A 22,253-nucleotide genomic window follows, 5' to 3' on the forward strand; every position below is an offset into this window, starting at 1 on the left:
GTCTTTCTTTCTTTCCTTTTCTTTTGTCCTTTCTTTCTTTTTTTGAGAATGTCTCTATTCTTAAGAACTACTATTTGTAAAATAAAGGCTGGAGAGAACCCGTTGGGGAGTTTTTCTTCATAGAGGCCTGCACAGCAAGAATGGAAGTTATATCTTTTCATGCTTCCTGGACTATATATATGGATTCCTGAAATAATTTTCTACCTGTGTTTATACTTCATGCCTGGCACATAACGCTCTAAATTGCTACTCTTTGGGAGACTAAACCAAGGATGTCATGTTCCATTTTCATGATGAAATGTAGATTTCCCATTGAACCTAATCAACCTTCATTTCAAAAGGTTGACAAGGCAGATACTTAAAGAATTCAGTTAGTTAAATTTATAGTACTGAAAAGAGTCCATTCCAAGAATATTCTCTGATTCTAAAGCTATAGAATTTTTATTTGATTGTGTATTAAATTACATTTTCATTCACTATAAGTCCTTGGTTCTCAATTTTGTGTCCCTCAAAGAGAGACAAACTTGTTGACAGTCACACCGGGTCCCAGTAACAGGCTGTCTCAGATGGAAAATAGCTATAGTCTTTCTGTCATGCTTCCATCAGATGTTTTTTCTACCAGTTGATATCTCTAAGACTTTTATATACATAAGTACAGTCATTTCCTAATCAGAAAGGAGAAATAAGATACTTTAAGTTACTTTTGGTATGTTGGGAATATGCTAGATATTAATATATGATGTGATAAATTATTTTCATGTAATACCATAGGGTGGGTGCTATTTTCCCTCTTTCACGAATAAGGGTATGTGGACTCAGAGAGGCTTCTAAGCTTTCTCCCAAAAACACAAATAGAAAAAAAGGCAAACCCAAGCTTGCTTCTCTCCAGAGATGTTGACTATTCTTTTTTTTTCCATTTCTTATAGCATAACTGTGTACATTAATGCAATCATGGGGTACAGTGTGCTGTTTTCACATACATTTTGAAATAGTCTCATCAAACTGGTTAACATAACCTTCATGTCATTATCTTAGTTATTGACTTAAAACGTTCATACTCTGCTTTTAGAAAGATTCACTTGTACCCTTGTAAGATAAACCATAGAGGTGACCTCACCAATCACCATCCCTCCCCCCACCCAACCCCTTAAACTCCCCTCTCCCACCCCCTTCCCATATTCTAAGGCTATAATTAGGTTATGGCATTCCTATAAAAGCTATGAATTAGTTTCGAAGTAGGGCTGTGTACATTGGATACTTTTTCTTCCATTCCTGAGACACTTTGCTAAGAAGAACATTTTCCAATTCCATCCATATAAACATGAAGGAGGCAAAGTCTCCATCCTTCTTTAGGGCTGCATAGTATTCCATGGTGTACATGTACCACTATTTATTGATCCATTCGTGGGTCATTGGGCATTTGGGCTTCTTCCATGACCTAGCAATTATGAATTGGGCTGCAATAAACATTCTGATACAAATATCTTTGTTGTAATTCAATTTTCGGTCTTCGGAATATATACCTAATAGAGGAATTGCAGGATGAAATGGAAGGTCTATTTTTAGTTCTCTCAGTGTTCTCCAGATGTCTTTCCAAAAGGAACGAATTAATTTGCATTCCCACCAGCAGTGTAGAAGTGTTCCCTTTTCTCCATATCCACGCCGACATCTCTGGTTTGGGGATTTTGTGATATGGGCTAATCTTACTGGGGTCAGGTGGTACCTCAAAGTAGTTTTGATTTGCATTTCTCTGATGATTAAGGATGGAGAGCATTTTTTCATATATCTGTAGGCCATGCACCTGTCTTCCTTAGAGAAATTTCTATTCAAGTCCCTTGCCCACCCTGAGATGGGATCGCTAGTTTTTTTCTTGCTAATATGTTTGAGTTCTCTGTGGATTCTGGTTATTAAACCTTTGTCGGAGACATAACCAGAAAATATCTTCTCTCATTCTGAGGGCTGTCTACCCACTTTATTTACTGTGTTCTTGGCTGTGCAGAAACTTTTAAGTTTGCTCACGTCCCAAAAGTGTATTTTTAACATTGCTTCAATTGCCCGAGGGGTCCTCCTCATAAAATTTTTGCCCAAGCCGATCTCTTCAAGTGTTTTCCCTACACTTTCTTCAACTATTCTTTATTCTGCAAAATTCTTCCTTGAAAATCCGTGTTAGTATGGGCAGGCCAACAGCACCTAGAATACTGAGTGAAACAAAACTCTTTTCTGCTGATCATAGGTGTGACATTGGAACTCCTCTCAACAGAGCATCTCAGCAGCCACTTTTATCCAATTAGTGATAGTATGCAGGTCAAAAGTTATTTGCAACTCCTGTACCTAAAGTTGTTTCTAAAATCGGCAAGTGTGGACTTCATTGCTAGCCATAGGGATTATAACCATAATTCACTCTCCCAGGGAAGAAGTGCTATCAAACAGTGGATGCTAATGTAGAGACCTAAGGTGCGAAGGCCCATTTACCTGGAGAAGCCAGGCTGGTGTCAGCAGGAAGCATTAATGACAAAAAGTGACGCACAAAATAACATCTGTCATTCAGCCAGTTGTGCATTCCTCTGGCAAGAAGTTTATTACCCTGGGAAATTTCCTATAAGGGTACAGTGAATGGATTTCTTTCCCAGTGGTACCTATGGTTTGAGTTTCCAGGTCCAACAACATGACTTATGGCTAACATGAAGAGGTAAAAAAATATATCTGCCTTTCTCTGTCTCATACATGCCATTTTAGAACACTTGATTAGCCATATCTGTACAAAGAGAATGCCTTTTGCTATCTGTATCTCAGCCTGTTTCTAACTGGGGTTAATACCATCAACAGAAAGCCCTTCATTTTTCTGGTCTATATAGCATGGATCTGATTATGTGAAGTTGAAGGGATAGCCCTAGAGCCAAGCAGAATTGACTCACATAGTAAGGAAGAAAGAAGTCTCCAGGGCAAGGAAAGATCCAGGAGTATGTGAGAGGCAAAGGGAAGTTGTATAACTAGATACAGAGGGCGCCCTAACGTTGGCATAGGTGAGAAAGGAATTTGAGGCACAGACATGTCTAATGGGAACATTTAGGGGATTTGCTATAAAATGTCACTTCTATGTAATACTTCTACTTTGCCATGGGTTGATGCCAGCTCCTGTGACTGTATTTCTTCAGTGGACTTGGCAGAGGGGCTAAGTTTTACATTTGGAGTGAATGAGGCAAAATCAAAGCAAGTTTGTATGAGAATCGGTAAGGGGGACCTCAAATAACCTAAGTGAGATATTTTTACAGTCAGAATAGAATTGATTATTTGAATCAAGTTACATATACTATTAAGTATAGGCTTTCTCAATCTAGGGTTTCACTTCTGAAGTATGGAACACAGAAAATCATTTCAAGAGCTGTTTTCTCAGTTCTTTCAAGGATGGTACATAACTAGTATCATTCTGGGTGTGGAGAAGAGGAACTAAGTTACTACATAACTAAGTTACTATTGGGGGCCAAATTCAGCCTATTGTCTGTTTATTGGTTTGTTCTTTTCATCAAGACAGAGTCTCTTACTCTGTTGCCCTGGGTAGAGTGCCATGGTATCATAGCTCACAGCAACCTCAAACTCTTAGGCTCAAGAGATCCTTTTGTCTTAGCCTCCCAAATAGCTGGGACTATAGGTTCCTGCCATAACACCTGACTAGTTATTCTGTTTTTAGTAGAGACTAGTCTCAGTTTTGCTCAGGCTGGTTTCAAACTCCTGAACTTAAGCAATCTACCCATCTTAGCCTCCCAGGGTGCTAGGATTATAGGAGTGAGCCACCATACCCAATCCTATTGTCTGTTTTTATTATAAATAAAGTTTTATTGCAACATGGTCACTTCTATTTGTTTGTATATTGTGTATCGCAGTGTTCATGCTATAGTGGTAGGGTTGAATAGTTGGTACAAAGAATGTATGGCCCACAAAGCCTGAAATATGTTATGCCTGTCTTTTAATAAAAAGTTTGCTAACTCCTGTTTAGGGGCATTAGGACTTTATTAGCTCTCAATGCTTTGGGGGACTCCAGATGAGAATGCCTGATTTGTAACATGTTAGATTAATTAATCAATTGAGATCTGAAGCCAGGTACAGTGGCTCATGGTTGTAATCCTAGCACTCTGGGAGGCAGAGACAGGTGGATTGCCTAAGCTCACAGGTTCGAGACTAGCCTGAGCAAGTGTGAGACCCTGTCTCTTTATGTACAAATGACTTAATTAAAAAAAAAAAAAAACTAGCCGGGCAATGTGGCAGAAGCCTGTAGTTTCCGCTACTTGGGAGGCTGAGTAAGACAAAAGAATTGCTTGAGCCTAAGAGTTTGAGGTTACTGTAAGATATCAGAATGAGACTCTGTCTTAAAAAAAAAAAAAAATATTAGATTTGAGCCAGGAATATCCTCACTAGGGCAGAGAGACCATGCTGGTCTTCACCATGACTACAGTTGAGACAGTCATATCTGAAAGAACCTTGACTAAAAAGAGGGAAACATCACAGTTGTAACTTAGCCCAGATGCCAGTTTATGGCATGGCCTACCAACGTAAACCCAGATGGGAAAAATCTCCCATGGAAGAGTCTATGATGGCCATGATTTCATCAGAGCTGAGGAGAAACTGAAATATACATTCCATCCCCTTTCTTGAAAGACATGCTTTTTCCAAATGTAGACACATGCAGTAGTGGCAGCTACGGGCATCAGACCTGAGACCTCAGTTTACACACATCTCATCTTGCACATTCAAAACCTCGTATTTTGCCTTTTTCTATTTGGAGCCCTGTACTTGATGCCTGAGAACCTTGTTGGGTGTGGACTCTGTTCAGAGATGTAGCCTCTTTGGGGCTTCATCTACAGATATTTACTAATCCTGTGCTTCAGTGGTCCTGCCAGGCCTTTTCCTGCCACAACATTTAATACTAAGAAACCCGTCTTTTGAGAAGGTCTCTACCCTTTCCCTGACATCTCTTTTAGCTAGACCATTACCCTTGGAAGACTCTTATTCCAAAGTTGCCATTGACATTTCTGAAGTCTGTGTCCCTCAGCACACCTGCCATGTGACTATTTTTCCTCTGCTTTTAGATGTTACCAGCCTTAAATTACACTTCTTTCTCTTACATTTTTTTTTCCTGAAATAACGGGACATGCCACTAAGGCTTCATTTCTCTTGCTGGTTCCTCTATGTTTCAGAAAGGCCCAGCTGGGGCTTTGACAGTTTAAATTCCTTCTTTAGTTAGTTCCTTTCCTTCTCTATCATGATGTGTAAGCCTAGCAGTATTTTCTAGAACAAGTTCTCTCTTACCACTCTCCTTTTTGATTTCTGCCTTGACAGGAATAATACCCCAATATTTAAACATCAGTATATCACAGCCACTGACCAATCAAAAGAGATGCTGACTGTTAAGAAGGCACATGACCTGTTGGTGTACACCAGTTCTGAATACCATCCCAGCCACAGACATTGGCTTTTTAAAAATTTCTGTATGTGTGTGTATGTGAGTGTGTGTGTATATTAATTGTAGGAGCCTTTACAGTGAGACGTGAGAAGTCAGTGAGTTCTGGTGAGTAAGATCATCTATTGTTCAAGCAAATCCCCTTTAGTTTCCAAACCATGACTTGGTAAACCTAACCTAGAAAGTGGTATTACAACAGACCAGCATCTAAACCAGACCAGGATACAGTTTTGTACTGCCTTCTCCAGGAGGCAGTTATTTATTTCTCACATTCCCGGAAAGGCTGAATTTCACTGCATCCCATGGTGGTGTGCCAGAGATGGCCCACAGGCTCACAAGGGCGGAGTGTATACACCTCTTTCTAACTTTTATGTTCAGTGACATTACACTGAAAGCTTGAAATCAGTCACAGAGGGAGTATTCCTATCTCAGAAATTGGCAAATGCCACAAATAAGATTATTATTATCCAGAGAGTGGGGTGTTAAACAGTAACCCACACAACACTACCTTCCACCTACAATAGCTAAGTCTCCTTGTAACTCAACCCAATAATGCTATAAGTATTTCATGATGTTCTTTATTAAAGTTGTCTATTTTTTTCTGAAACTTTTTGTATAGCTAGTCCAACTTTCAAGAAGTAGATCCCCAATTGCTCCTAAAAGTGCAGACAACTTTCAGGTTTGTGAGAAGCAGCTTTCTGGATCCAGCCTCCCTTTAGAGGAACACGACAGGTTGCTGTCCAACCCCTTACTCTCCTGCTCTGTGAGATTTCCTTACACTGGAGCAGTCCTTTTGTGCTGAGAGAAAATAATATATCCCTTTTTTCCCCTAATTACCTTTCTTTTTGAGCCATTCAATCTAGGAACATCTGTTTTTACTCCTCATATATGTCTATTGGCACCCAAGATTTTATTTTCACACTCAGATGAGTCTAAGAGTGGGTCCTCCAAAATCCTCAAAGGAAAATTTTCTTTCTCTTATGGCTTCTGATAGGCTAGTAGATAATGCACACTTTTTCAGTAAATTTGTATTCTTTTCTGAGAAAACTTGATTCTTTGGGACTATTCCAGATATAGACCTTTCTAGCTTTAGAGTTTGTAATAATAATCATGGCATTTTGTTTTAATCTTAAGATAAGAAGATTCCTATCTTTTATAAAATAAAGATTTCCCCTTCTTTTAAAAATTTTCATTAATAAGGGCGGCGCCTCTGGCTCAAAAGGGTAGGGTGCCAGCCCCATATGCAGGTTCAAACCCAGGTCCGTCCAAAAAAATAAATAAAAATTTTCATTAATAAAATATACCACCCTCCTGTGAGTGGAGACAAAGCATGGGCCTTTAAAATCCAAAGGCTCTGTCAAAGGTTATGTACTTAATAAATTTGGAGACAACTCGCTATCCCTGGAACTCACGAACAAGCAGCATAGTCTAGGATGTTAGCTCCTCACCACTTCTCCCTTCAGGTTCTAAATGCAATTCAAAATTACAAAAAATCTGCTAACTCCTTCTTCTCTTTTCTCTTAGTTTTCTTTCAAGTTTAAAGCCTCTATGAAGATATCTATAACTTCTCTGGCAGAGTATTTGGTATTTCCTCTTCAATTTTGTTCATTCTGCTGTATTAACTTGCATCATATAGTAATTCTTTATTCTTCTACACCACTGGGAAGTAATCTTCTTGGACCAGGATACTTTTTATTCTTCTCCATATCCCGAGGACCTAGGACAGTGCCTAGTGCATAGCTGAAACTTTGTGACATTTGATCAATGGTGGAATGCAACATTTGTTTTAGGATTTCTAAAATTAAGAGGATTAAAAAAATTAAGATGTGTTATAGCAAATCGAAGTCACTGGGAGGCATTGCTCCATTTCAAGGCTATTACTCTTTTACTCCAATTTAGTGGTGTAGCAAACCACAGCTAGCTAGGCTACCATTGAGATGAATTCTTTAGTTTTCTTGTTCTTCCCTAATGGCTCCAAAATACACTCGGAGTTTTACAACAGAGGTTTTGATGGTAGAAAGACACAGGGTAGCATCTTGCTTGGGTTGTCCAATAACTTAGTCTAATTGCCTAGTATATCCATGTTTTCTGGACTAAGAAGGAAAGGAGACCAGGATTTGAAGTCAAAAAAATCTAGATTTTTACTCTTGGCTGTGCCAATTAACATTATGTGCCCTTAAGCAAGTCATTTAATATTAGTCAGTCTCTGCTTTCTTATTCATAAAATGGACTTAATAATATCCACATCCAAAAGCTGATTTGAGGGTCATATTGGAGACTTTATAAACACTTATTCTTTGGAAATCAGTGTTTTTATTTGAGTGATTATTGCCAGAGTCCACCAGAGTTAACTGTGCACTTGGGCCTTACTGAGCAATAGAGAAACCCAGTATAATTATGAGCCAACTGCCATTTCTCCTATGACATTTCAGGATATTCGTCTTTCTCATCATAAAAAGATTTAGCCTAGAAATAGCCATACTTCATGGCTCATCCAGAAGTGTTTTCTGGCTTTTTGGTTTTGGGGTTTTTTCTTGTCTTTTTTGAAAGTTTGAACTTATACAATTCCTCTGGCTTTTCTGCCTCTGCGTCAGACCACACAGGCTTTTTTTTCCTTCAAGTCTCCCTCTCAAAGAAAGTACTTCAATCTCTTTCTCATGATTGTGTAATTCAGAAATGTCTAAAGCTATAAGCTTCAAATTTGGCAGTGTTCTTATGCTCACTAAGAAATAAAAGTCAAGGGAAATTTGAAGGAGAAAAATTTCACTCATTTTTTTTCCTTTAAGATTTCTAAATTTAAGTATAACACAGGGTTGTTATTTACATGTTTTCATTCTCCTTGCTAAATCATCATTTTGCTGCCTAAGGAAATTTCAATATCACCATCCTATTAATATATAGGAGAAAGACATATTCTTATTCTAATCAGGAGTCTAGTCCTATAAGCAAGAAATGCTTTTCATCTTTTCTTACAGTAAGTTTCATAATTTGTACCCAGGTCTATTATTGAAGCCATATTATGGTAAGTAGAAAAGATGGCTTTCTTCAAGGTACCCTCCTACCACAAAATCCTCCTCAACTTTTGGCGCAAATTAAATTCTAATTTCAGGCATTCCTTTACCTAAACAGGTTGCCTTTTTTGAAAAGACAAATGGTAATTATTAACCACAGACTCCTCTGAATGAATAAAGAATCTGAAAGGAGTTTTTGAAAAGAGTTGGAAAGGGGTTTATATATTTGGGCAGGGCATGTAAAATTAGCAGGAAGAGGCTCAGAAAGTAAAATAAAAGGATCAAGCAGTTACCATTTCCTTGATCATTTTATATACAAATCAAGGAACATTCTTAATTGGAATTTACTTACATGGCATAAGAATTTCAGAGGTCAGCCTCAAAATCATGGGAAATAAAGGAGCTGTAGAGCCTTGGTCAGAATAGCAGTGGAGAGTGCATTGTGGGAATGTGAGAAGATGAACAGAGATGCCCAGAGCACCTCCATCTTGGTCTATGTCCAAGAGTGACAGACATGTGAGGCATGGCAGGCTTGGCTGGCTGAATTTTCTTGCAGAAGGATCTCCAGTATCCTTGGCAGGCTTTCAATCAGTGGCCAGATCTCCATGTGCTGAACACAGAGGAGACAGAGGTCCAGGTAGTCAGCTAAACCCTAGGTTCCTCTCTTCTTCTTAAGTCTGCTCCTCAGGAATGATTTATGATTCATAGTTGCAAAAAAGAAAAGGAGGGAGAGAGAGATAAAAGGGGGTGGGAGAGAGAAGGAGAGAAAGAGAGAGGAAGAAAGGAAGGAAGGAAGGAAGGAAGGAATAAAGGAAGGGAGGGAGGGAGGGAAACAGGTGAATAACTTACAAATTCTGGAATTCTAGAATTTTTATATAGAGAGAACTAATAGTTGAAAAGAAGTGGTAGACACTTGGGGTGCAAGAAACTTGTTAATGTGATCTTAATAGTGAAATTTCTTGAAAGGGATCACGTGGTAATGAAGAAGACAGTGTTCTCATGGGAACCTGGGGCCACCCGTTACCACATTCCCAGGCAGAACTGTGCACTAGCATCATCCTTGTTCCCTTGGGAACCAGCTTCTAGTTCACTCTGACACCCTTTACAAGACTCTGCTTCTCTCTTCACATGCATCTCTTTGTGTCTTTTCTCATTTCTCCTCCTGCTGTTTGGAGATCACAGTGACTAAGAGCATAGGTTGTGGATTAGACTATTATTTCAAACACTAACACTCTTCCTTACTAACTGTGCATGTTACTTAATCTCTATAGGCCTCCACTACTTCATCTGTAAAGTAAGAATAATCTGGGTACCTACTTCATTGGTTGTTTGGATAACTCATGAATTCTTCCATTTAAAGCTCTTATTAGCAATATATTCTATCAGATTCCCCTTGTACTGACTCTGGAAAAAGATACCAGATGTCCTAGATAATTATACCACCTAATTATGTAGAGATTTTCTTAACAGACTATCAGATGCTTGGTGAGTAGCGTATAAATTGACCACACATGGGTCAGATTTCCATGTTGCCCAATCAGTGACAGATCCTTGTTTATGAAACAACTCAGGGCTATCTCCCTCAGGCAAAGGCTGTGGACAGACTATTTTCTATAAAAGGGTTGGTGAATATGGTAAGTTCTATGACTGACAAGCCCATGTGAGGAGGGATTAGTGTAAAAAGGCTGCCTTATCTAATTAACTAATTCCATCTATCATGCTGCTATTAAAATCTCTGACCCTTCTTTCTCTCTCATTTAACTCATGTAATTACTTCAATTACACATTTCTTCAATTATTATAATTATGCATTTTTTATTGAAGACATTCTTGGGTGATTGGTGAGATGCTAAGTTTCCTTTCTGTCTTGATATTCAGTTACCATGCCTTTACAATGATACCTGTTAGTGTGAGGGTAGAGACCTTGTCTTTCTTGTTTACTGCTGTATTCTCAGCATTAGAATAGTGCCTTACATTCCATAAATGTTCAATAAACACTAAGTTGAATGAATAAAAATGATTATTAGGTGAGGCAAGTGGACAGGCATAGAGTGATAATTGAGCATCATTTCATGGGTCTTTCTACAATGTTTAGTGTCCCCTATTTTAAGACAGAAAAGTATTTGTTGTTCATTTTTTTTACTGGTGTATTTTTCTTATTGGACCACAATAGAGCCTCTAGAAATCAGTGCCATGAGCTAAGCCAAGGCTTGAGTGGGCAGGAATGGAGGATAGAGGTGTTCGTACTAGTAGTCGAACTGGGCTATTGTTGATAGCTAGAAAAACTATCCCCAAAGTATCTCTGTGGTTACCATGGTTACCATTTGGGGTGCTCTGAAGTGTCATTCTACAATGGAAAGAATCGTGCAGAGATGGGCTCAAATCCCAGGTCTGCTCTTTGTTGCTATGTGTCTTTGAACAAGTTATTCAAACTCTCTAGAGCCTCAGTTTCCTCATTTTAAAAAGGAATAGATAGCAGGGTTGGCTTGAGGGTGATAATAAAAATGTCTGCCATATTATAAACATTTTCCAGATATTAGTCAAACTGCTATCTACTCAATCTCTCTCAATTATTCTGTACAATAGGAATTATCATCCCTTTTTAAAAGATGAGAAGACCAAGGTGTAGAGGGGCTAACTAATTTGTCAAAGATCATGCAACTAATAAGAGGTGGAGTTAAGATTTGAACCCAGATTGGCTTGGAACTCATACCTTGACTAGAGATAGTTTATGGAAAATCCCTGGCACATAATAGGCATTTAATAAAAGAGGCTTTTAAGATTATTTCTCAATGAGTAGCCCCTGGAGACTTTCTCCTTATCATTATTTCTCCCCTTGTCAAAGAATGTTTAAGACCTGCTCTCCACCCACCTCACACACACACACACTCACACAGACATACCTTGTAAAGGACGTGAGACCATAGCCAACATATTTGCCTGATTTCTAGTTGACATCAGGAGAGGAAAGTCCATTTCCTTGGTTTGAGGATCATTCAGGGGTTAATATGTATCTTATAGTGGTGTGCTCAAATCCTAAGCACCTGGGCAACAATAGACCACATAGGCTTCTCTGCGTAAGTAAACACAGAGAAGTGAGGTGTTAGAACCTTTCTCCCACTCACTATTGTCTGTTGGCATTGCCTTTTCAAGTCCTCTGAGCTGCAGATATGAGAGATTCTATATAAAACCAAATTTGATTCTGTCCTCTGGATCAAAGAAATGATTACACCCTGGAGGGCTAAAACTATTATACAAGAAGAAAGGGAAGAAGAGGATAAACGCTGAGATGGGGAATAATTACTGCCAAAGGTGAAGGAGATTGACTGGGAGTATGATACCTGTGTAATTGAGGCAAAGAGAATATAAAAATCTGTGCTTGCTCCTAATGTGTGCATTCAGAAGTCCTTAGTGACTGGTGTGTACAGCAGGTGGGGTGCTTAAATGTCTGCTTCTCTTGGATCTTTGCTTTTATAATCTGCTTTTACAAGGCCTATTTAAGGAGTCCACTTTACTGCTGGCAGGGGAGTGGAGCACAATAAAGCTATATTTAAAAAATAATTCCAGTTATCTTAAATTTCTTATGGCATTCTTTGAGTATTAAATCTGCAGACAAAGGTAATGCACAACTCTTTCCTGACCTTAGAAAGGACTTCTGTTAATAGCTGAGTTTCCCAACATAAGCTCGGATGGCAGAGTGAGTGGGAGGGAGACCAGAGAGCCTGACCTGGACCTGCCTGTATAATCTCCTGGCTCAGGGGGTTCTATTCTTTGTTAGAAGCTGTTCTTTTTTACTGATTTTTCTGAGAACCTGTTTTGAATTTTATTTTCCTTCTGGACTGTGGGGAGAACTGTATACCAGTCAACTAGTTGTACTGAAGAAATCGTCAAATGGGGAGGCAGGGTGGTAGCTGAGAAAATTCTGCCTATGGTCATGGCCTCCTCATCTGCCTCCACTTTCTAGGTTACCAGAGCTCCCTTCCCTCTTTTCCTCTTCTTATTTTTCCTTTCCAATTTTATTCTCCTCTGCCTCCCTCTCCTCCTTTCCTTCCTCCTCTTTATTTAACGTCCTTGCCTACACATCGTTTTCATTTATTCTACTTCCTCCACTTCATTTTTCACTTTACTTTTTTTCTTTCCTCCATATTTAAAACCTAAACTATAGTGTTTTCCGAACATCTCTTCTTCTCTATCCTCCTATGATATTTTCCATTTCTTCAAAGCAGTATTATAAGTTCACCCCCTTTTCAAAAAAGCTTGCATCTTTAATGGGCATGAAACCCCCAGGGGACAGAAGTAGAGGTGAGAAGCTCTGTTTCTCCAGATGCAGATGGGCTGACAGGAGTGGGGAAATGGAGAGGAAAAACCTGCCCCAGGCCTCTGGAGAAATTAGCTGGGGCTGAGTGCAGCTTGCTTATCTCTGAATGGCTCTGTGGTTCCCATTCCACAGGAGACCATTTTGGCAATTGTCTGAATGTTTATACAGAAGTTTCGAGTTTGTCTCTTGGTTTTCACTCCCACCTCCAATATGGCTGTAATTATTTGCTTTGGGATGGCAAACATAAATATTGTTAAAAGCCTTCCATAGGTGTTTACAGGCTCACCATGCTCAGAAACTCAGAGCAATAGAGACATAGTGATGAGAATGTGGGGTCATGGGAGTGCAACAAGCCAGTGCTAAGGAAGGCTTTGATTCTGAAGGCAAGTCCAAAGTTAGTGATGCGGGCCAGGTGAAATACCTGAGTACCAGTTATCAAAGAAAGAAAGGAGCATGGTGTGCAGACCTTGTGAAATGTGTCTTGCAATGTACTATGGCTAGAATTGGTAAGCAGGCAGGAGCCACACCCTTGTGGGTGGTGAAAGACCAACACAGATGGTGAAATGGGAAGTAGGTAGAGGTGGAAAAGAGGTCTAAGGTAGAGGGGCTGTGATGGACTTAGAGATGCACTACCCATTCCCCATTCAAAGAAGTATTTGTGGCCTCAGTGTGGGGAAGGCAATCTGTAGACAGCCTTCAGCTCTTAGTCTATTAGAGAGTGTTATCAGTTGCAGAAAATACCTTGTCTAAGGCCATACTTTCCTGAGGTGACCTACATCTAATGACTGATAGAGAAGGAAGAAAAAGACTCAGACACTTCAGCCCAATGCAAGTCTACTCTATTGAGACATTTTAGCTCTGGAGCTCCCCATGGGATCACCTAAGGCTGTTGTTTGGGTTTGTATTGTAGCTCAGTTTCTCCCATTATCCACAGGCAATTCCCCAATGAGAGTCCTTCACATGAACCTCCATCTTGGTCTGCTTCCCAGAGAACTCAACTAGCAACAATTGGCATCATAGTGGTCCAAGAAAGCAGGTGTTAAGATGAAATTTTGGAGCTAGGTCACTTACTACCCATCTGGCAATGAGGGTTTCATAAGTAGCAGAGCACAGAAAGTTCTTGGCACAGGTTGGAAGTTCAATTGTTAGAACTTTCACCAGATTTGATGATATGCTAGGGAAGGGAATGTACTAGCTAATGATGCTATGTGTCAAGTTTTTGAGAAATATGGGAGAAATTATAACCAGAAGGACAATGGAATGGAGTGGCTATTGCTAAGCTCAACTAATGTACTAGACCAGTGGTTAGCAAACCATGGCCCAATTTCTGCCAACTGCTTGTTTTTATAAAGTTTGATTGGAACACAGCCATACCTGTTTATTTTCATATTGTTCATTGATGATTTATACTACAAAGGCAAGTTGAATAGGTGCAATAGAGATTTTACAGCTTTAGATCATAAAATGTTTACTCTATTACCTTATAAAAAAAAGTTTTCTGATCCCTGTCTAAGAAAAAAAGAGAAAGAGTTAGAAAGGTTAAGTAGCATTGTAAAACCAAGTGTTAAACCCAGAAACCTTTTTGTTAGACTGCAGAGAGGCTTTCATCTTATGCAGTAGGATGGGAGAGAAAAGTATGGAGCTAAACCAGGACTTAATCAGTGAATTAATGAAGCTCCAAAGAAAGTTAAACTCCCAGCCATTGTAGGTCTTTTATGCTACAGTAAGGACTCTGGTTAGGAAAGAAGAGAACACTGACACATTTAATAGGGGCATCCAGGTTGATGCCTCCAACAACCTTACATCTTCAGATTCTTCTGAACCTTTTGAACCTAGAGAAGTGCCCCTCCCATTCCTATTAAGAGCCAGCATACCCCCTTTCTTACTTGAAGAAAATGTAGAGATCTCCCTCTTGAGAAGCAACAAGTGTTCCCCTCAATACCTGCCTCATATTCTCTCCTTGGTCAGTAGACCTCTATTCAATACCCAGCAGTGCACTGGGCCTGAAAAGCAAGGGAAGAAACTATGCCTATATGAATCTGGAGGACTGACCCAGTAGGTACTGGCAGGACCTGGTGGATTATTTGTGGGGATGAATTCTGAGAGATCTTGATCAAAGAATTAAAATACATAGTTGGACAAGAAATATTTTATTGTATTAGGAATATCTCCTGAGACAAAGGATTTATACTGTGGCAAGGACCCCAGACATATGGCAAATTTGTTTCAAAGATGGCTCTGAAAGCATGAAAAGATAATAGCCCACACTTAGAGTGAAATGCCCAAATTTTTGTGGAGGAAATGAATAAAGAATACAGGAAAGTAGGTATTCTGATGTAAATATACTGTACAAATCCCTAAACCCCACCAGATGATTATGTTCTATGGGAGGACCCAGGGAATATACGATTTACTGGGGCCAGAAGAAAAGTTCTGACAAGAGGATCACCAGCATCAAGAAGTTCATTGATAGCTCTCATTTAAAGATCAGGGATAATAGTAGCAGAAACCCTCATAGAACAAGGCTCACTGATAGCGATGACATGCTTGGATCTTCAAAACAATTGAACCCTGTTGGCAACACTTAATGATCAGGTCAATGTGATTTTCATAAAGAGCAGTAAGTTGGAATGGAAGCCAAGAAGGCACCATCTGTAGAGAGTTATGAGCTGTTAACAGACCATGGCATCCCTAGGGGCTGTAACAAACTGATCAATATACGGAGATGGTCAACATAAGGAACTAGGCCTACTGTATAAATACATACATGTGGTGCATGTCCAGTTTATGAAAATTAGGTCAACTTAAGGAGGTGGTCAGTTTAGAGAGGTTCTCAACTATAAAGGTATTTTAAGAAGTTTTGGACGTGGTACTGGAGTTAATATTGATACCCAAAGACAATATATTTTTGTTGTTTCTCTGCTAAGTAAGAGGTATATGGGCCTTAGGTAAAACATGACCTATTATAAAGGCCAGCCAGTGGGTTCATTGGGTTTGTGATTACCCTGTGGTAATTTCCCTAGGCTCCAAAAGTATAAGTGAGCAATAAATACTTGATAATTGGTACAACTTCCATGTTTTTGTCTTTGACCTATCAGATAAAAGCTATGTATCACCACAAGGATAGTAAAATTAAGTGCCTAAACATCCCTTCACTGGATGGAACATTAAATAAAAACTATACATATTGCATTCCATGGGTGGGGAAAAGAATGGGAGTTAGTGCTGGATCTAAAGGAATCAGGAGTGTTGGTCCTCATCTCCATTTAAGTCTCCATTCTGATCACTGTAGAAAAAAAAATAGACCAATCCCACCACAAGTCAACCAAGTTGTAATCATTATTGAATCTGCCATGCCAGATGAGGTGCTTCTTGCTTAAGAAGGTTAACGTGGACTCAGGTACATGAGATGTGGCCATTAATTTGGTAAATGTGTGCTTTCCTATTGCTATTAGAAAAAAGGATTAGAACAGTTTGCATTTCTATGAGCTGAATGATAATATATATTTGCACTTCCCCTCCCCAAAGTGCTATGTTAGGTCTTCTGTTTGTGCTATAATATAGTCTAAAGAGATTTGGATCCAACACATATCACACTGATACACTAAATCAAAGACATTAAGTTAATCAGGTTGGATAAATGAGAAGTGACTCTCGTGTTTTAGGCCCTGGTAAGACACATGCTCTCAAGAGAATGGAAAGATAAACTCCATGAAGATTCAGGGGCCTGCAATATCAGTAAAACTTGTATGAGTCTAGTGATCAGGGTTATTCTATAATGTTATCTCCAAAATAAATGCAAATTATTATCTTATTCATCTCATATATCAAGTAATGCAAAAGGCTGCCAACTTTGAATGGAGCTCAGAATAGAAAAGTGGTCTTAAGCAGGTTTAGCGTATGGGACAAGCAGTGTGCCACTTGGGTCATGTAATACAATAGACTTTATGGTAGATGCCATGCATGACAAGTTGTAATAAGAGAATCACAAGGTATATGGGGGATATGGAGCAAGATCATACTATCTACAGGGAAGAATTATACTCCTTTTTTAAAAACAACATCTAGCATGCTATTGGGCCCTGGTGGAGAGAGAATAGTGACAGATCATGGAGATGCAAGTGATAATACATCTAGAACTTCTCATCAGGATCTGAATGTGGTCAGGCCAAACAAATTGTATGATTAAGCAGAGGGTAAATATATGGAAATGGATACAAAATGTGAACATTTTTGTATCACATGTTACTACCCACCAGAAAGCACCCATACGGAAAAAACACTAATTAAACAAATAAACAAAGCAACTTGGCCAATTGATGCCAACCTGCCTTTGCTATCCAGTACTCACATAGTGAAGTGATTATGGTGGCAGAGATGAAGGCTATAAATGGGCCTGAAAGGCTATGCATGGGCTCCTATATGCCAAGGCTTATTTAGCTACTGCCACCACAGAATATTCAAACACCTTAAAAAGGAGATCAATGGTTAGGCCCACATTGTGGCACCATCCATTAAAGAGACCAGTGGGACATTACTACCAACCTTACAGAAGAAAGATGGAATAGTATACACAATTGTATACCAACACATTAAATAACCTATATAAAATGGATAAATTTCCAGAAAGACACAGATTACTCCAACTGACTTATAAAGAAACAGAAAATATGAATAGACATAAAACAAGTAAAAAATTAAATCAGTTTTAAAAATGCCCACAGTGAAAGCTAAAACTCATGGTTTTACTGGTGAATTCTAATATTTAACCTTCATGAACTTTTCTAAAAAAGAAGTAGAAAAGGGGATACTTCACATTAATTCTATGACATCAACATTACTCTGATAAAAAAAAATTATCTCAAAATGGAGAAGATACCTAAATAAATGCAAGAGCTAAAACTATAAAAACTCTTAGAAGAAAAGATGTAAATGGTCAGGACCTTATATTGGACAATGGTTTCTTAGACATGCCACTAAAGCAAAAGCTATAAAACAAAAAGGTAGATAAGTTGGGCTTTATCAAAATTAAAAAACTTTTGTTTACTAAAGAACACAAAGAAAGTAAACAGAAAATTCATAGCATCGGAGAAGATTTTTGCAAATCATAAATCTAATAAGGATTTAGCATCCCTAATATATAAAGGATTTCTGCAAATCAACAATAAAAAGACAAATTACAAAATGAAAATGAGCAAAGGATTCGAATGGAAATTTTTCCAAACACATGTGGCCAAAAATACATGAAATGATGCTCAACATCATTAGTCACTAGGGCAATACCAAATTAAAAACCATAGACATCACTTTGCACCATCAGGATGGCTATCATAAAAAAAATACATGATAACAAGGCTTGATGAGGATGTGGGAAAACTGGACCTCTTGTACATTATTTAGGGGAATGTAAAATAGTGCAGCTGCTTTGAAAAATGATTGATAGTTCCGCAAAAAGCTAAACTCAGAGTTACTTTATTATCCAGACATTACATTCTTGGGTCCAAGAAATATAAAGACATATATATATACAAAATACTAAAAACTAAATACAGAAAACTAAAAACCACTGTGCCACATTCTTTAAAAGACAGGATTTTTAAATTATAAATCAATAAATCTGTCTAAAATACAAATAGTGAGGTACTTAGGGTGCAAAATTCAAGGAGGTGCTTATTCTCATGCAAGTATCTTGTTAAATGTTGTACTCCAGTGTCCCACGTGCTTCATCCTGAACCTGTTGCTAGATTTTCCTTCTAAGTTTCCCACAGAAAGAGAGCCCCACTGACATCCTGGAGAGGCTGTTTTACGAAGTCTTATGTGAAGGTTGACCCAAGTGATAGAAGGGGTGGACTGATCCCAGACATGGGTATGTGACGTCCAGATTTCCTTTAAGAACGGACTGTCCTATCCACAAATGAGAGTGAGTGCCACATGCAGATTTCCTTCAGCCTTCAGCCTCTTCAGAGATTGCCCAAGCTGCAGAGCTCAGCCTTGCTGGTGCTAGTGTTTTTTCTGATACATTCTACTTCAGCCATAGAGAGTGCAAATGACCACAAGACTCAGCCACTTCAGCCCACAGTGGGAAGCCACTGTCACAGCCCAATTTCTCCCTCTACCCAGCCTAACTTGCTCCCCTCCTTTTACTGGTGTTATCTCAAGGATACTTCCTAAGAAACATCTGCACACTAAACTCCGTCGCAGAGTCTGCTCTCCTGGAACCTTACCTGCAGCAAGGTCTAGGGAAACTATAAGCAAAGACGTGAGCAACAGACACACAGAATCCATTAGAGGTAACCACTAACTTTTTCTTCAAGGATATGGTACTTACTTACAAGAGTACCAGACACCAGAATTAGAAGATCATCCTACTTTTTCTTTTTTAATCATTCCTAGAAATGGGCTAAATTCCTTTTCAGAATGAAGTGGGGTGGCAGGAGGTAGGCTATGAATAAGTAAATGGTTCTATATATTGGGCACAGCCACAGAGGCTGGCAGGGTGGTGGGGCACATTGGCAAGAATATGGTGTAGGGTGGCTGATAAAGGACCTATCACATTTCCTGCCTATAGGAACTGAAAGTCTTTTGGTAAAGGTGGTTAATAATCTATATAATCACAGACCTTTGGTGCAGGGCAGATTATTATAATTGGGAACTTCTTATTTATTTTATTTTATTTTTTTGCTACCTCTTCCTTTTTCTTCTCTCCTTCCTCCTCCTTCATGCACACTCCTTACTCTAGATCTGTGCAGACTCTTACTCTGAACGTTGTCTCCCAGTGAATCTTTAGGGCAGGCCATGGTGCCATGGACTTGGGTGCAGGCTGGGGAAGAAGTCTATCTGTGCAGAGAAGCTGGTTTTGATGAGCATCTCATGAATCCCAGGGCATCAGCCAAGACCCTTATCAACACATTAATGTGACTTTCTAAAGAATTTCCAACATCTCTTATTTCATGAATATCACTTATAAAATAACTCTCAGTAGATAAGGAATCAAAGAACCCAGAGCTGAATCCCGGTTTACCCTGGTCAGCCACAGACTTAACGGGGGAAATGACAGCCTGAACAGTGTTAATTTGGCATGAGAAGTCCTTCCACCTATAATCTAATTTTTATAATTAGAAATGCTTTTCTTTTAGATTTCTGATGTTTTCTTATCTACCCAAGCTTAATCTTATGACAAATGAAATGGAAAAAAAATTTTTAAGAGAATTGGAAGTATTACTACTTATTACTGAAAAGATTCCAGCAAAGTTGAAAAAACTTCCGTGAGCTGAAATTATACCAAGTATGAAATGAAATGAGAGTATCCAGGTGATCCACCCCACAGTCACTGCTAGAAAGACAAAAGTAATGAAGGTGAGAGTTTTATAAAAACTATGCGATTGTAAGAGATTATTATTTTCAGCTGTCCCCATTTCATTGTCAGTGACATTATCTGCCAATTTTCTTTTCTCTGCGGACACTGAAAAGATGAGAGTTTTAAACGGAAAAAGAGGACGGGACAATTTGGGAGAAGTTATATGATTTACTTGTCAAGGGAATGTCCAGGCATGTATCTAACTGGGAGGTACTGGGATCAACCCCAAAACTTGGGAGTGATGAGAAATTTCTTGGGATAATAAGTTTGTGGTTTTACAAGAAAGAGCCTCAGACCACACAGTGACAGAGAGCATCAAGTGCAGATGACTTCACTTATTCATCTAGTCATTCATTTGAAAGCCATTTAGCCAGTTTTCATTTTGTCTCGACACTGGGAGAGTCCAGTAAAATGATCTCACAGAGTGACAGCAGAGACAGACGAATAGTTCACCCATTTCTGTGTAATGTGGCAAAGCTGTGACAGAGCCAGTAACACTACACGAGGGGCACAGAGGGGGAGCATCTATGTGCATGTATCAGATTAGGAAGCTCGAGAAAGGTTTCTTGGAAGAGGTGATGCTTGAGCTGAATTTAGAAGGATGAGTAAGTCCTAGATGACGTGGGGGTGGAGAGAGCATTTTCCTGGAAGAGGGAACAATATGTGCAAAGACTCGGAAGCCTAACGTGCTGTCATATTTTAAGGAACCACGGCAGTTTCAGATGACTGTTTTGAAGGTGTGTGGTGGGCGGTGGGGGTGGGTGGGAAGAGAAGAGGCATGTGTGGAGGTAGGAAGAACAGAGACACAGGGAAGGCACATCTGAACCTGATCCTGAGAGCTACGTGAAACCCAAAGGCAGTGTCCCAGTGATGTGGCCACAGTTACATTTGAGAAAGAGGACAGAATTGATGGGGCAGAGTTAGCCCCTGAGGCGGGAAGCTCAGTTAGAGTCTGGGCAACAGCAGCAAGGGGGTGGACTACGATAGTGAGTGACCTGCCCATGGGGTTGGAGAGAATGGAGTGGAGCTGATAGAATTTGTAAAACTTGCCAATATCGAGCGCTGTGACTGAGTTTCGGGAGCATGACAAGTCAGAATGCCTTTTAGAAGCTGAAAAGCGCAGACAGTTTGGGTTTACTCACTTGACACTCTACTTAAACTTTCCTTTGCCCCACTGGAAGTGTCGGTATCTGCTACTTTCAGGCTCCGGGAAGAGAACCTGGCATCGTGGGCACCTCCACTTTTTTCTGGCAGAGGACAAATCCCACCATTGTTCATGTGCAGGCCATTATTTGTTCTAAGAAATTGAGCTTTTTGAAAGCAGGCTTTTGCAGAATGGAGGTCTCCAGTTTCTCATGTATGTAGCCAGGCCACGATTTCTTGCCGGGCATCCCCCACAGAGCAGTGGGTGGTGACCCAGAGCGGCCTTCTCTATAGGGTCACCCTCTGCAGCTCCTGTTCCCTCTGCCAACACATGCTGTCCTGTGCTGGAAGTGACAGATGATATTTCGGTCTTGGGATTTCCTCTTTGGAGTCTGTCTGCCACTTCCCTAGTCTGTGATGAACGCCTTCTAAAGAGCTTAAGGGCTGTTTGACTGAAGCTGCGGCATCTATTTTGGGTTGAGAATTGCTGACATCCAGGAGCATTTTTTTTTTAATATAAATAACAAGTATTAGAAAGAGCTGGCGCCTTCTCTTCCACATAGCAACATCTCTGGGCTATCTGGCGATCTGGGGTGGCCTGATATACTTCAGAACCATAAGCTGTGGCCTGTGGATGATTATAACAAAACAAATACATATTATTCCTGTGCCAGCATCCCGACAATGTGACTTTGTAGTTCTCCCTTCAAGAGAGGAAGACTCTTTCTCAGGGCATTGAAAGTTCAGCATTTTAGAGAGAAGGAGGGAAGAGACAATTCAGTAGAAGTTATGTGTTTTACCATCACTCAGGGGAGGCAGGCCTGGGTCTTTCTTACTGGGGAGGCAGAATGTACTAGATCAATCTCAAGGATAAAGGAAGCAGGGAAGTTTCTGGAGAAAATAAGTTAATTGCTTTGCAATTCTCCAGAGAGTGTCCTATGCCACACAGTGTCCAAAAAAAGAGCCAAG

Source organism: Otolemur garnettii, unplaced genomic scaffold, assembly GCF_000181295.1.
Source record: "Otolemur garnettii isolate 467f Iridium unplaced genomic scaffold, OtoGar3 scaffold00016, whole genome shotgun sequence".
Lineage (NCBI taxonomy): Eukaryota > Metazoa > Chordata > Mammalia > Primates > Galagidae > Otolemur > Otolemur garnettii.